Genomic DNA, 268 nt, shown 5'->3' with positions numbered 1-268 from the left:
GTTTCTTGTCCTGGATGTTGGCTCCATAATCTACACTAATAAAAGAGAAACATGGTAATTGGCATACGACTGCTACCCTTCCCATTGGCTAATCAGCATATCCTTATGCAAATTAACTGTCAGCCAAGATGGAGGCCGGCAGCCATGCACTGAAGCGAGCAGGGAGGCTTGCTTGCTCCAGTGACTGGCAAACTCCAACGTTCCCCGCCTAACTTGCCGGCCTCTCAGCTGCAACTCTAAGCAACTATGTTGCAAATATAGAAGCTAA

Source organism: Myotis brandtii, unplaced genomic scaffold, assembly GCF_000412655.1.
Source record: "Myotis brandtii unplaced genomic scaffold, ASM41265v1 scaffold143, whole genome shotgun sequence".
NCBI classification, from domain to species: domain Eukaryota; kingdom Metazoa; phylum Chordata; class Mammalia; order Chiroptera; family Vespertilionidae; genus Myotis; species Myotis brandtii.
Note: the sequence above shows the minus strand (reverse complement) of the source record.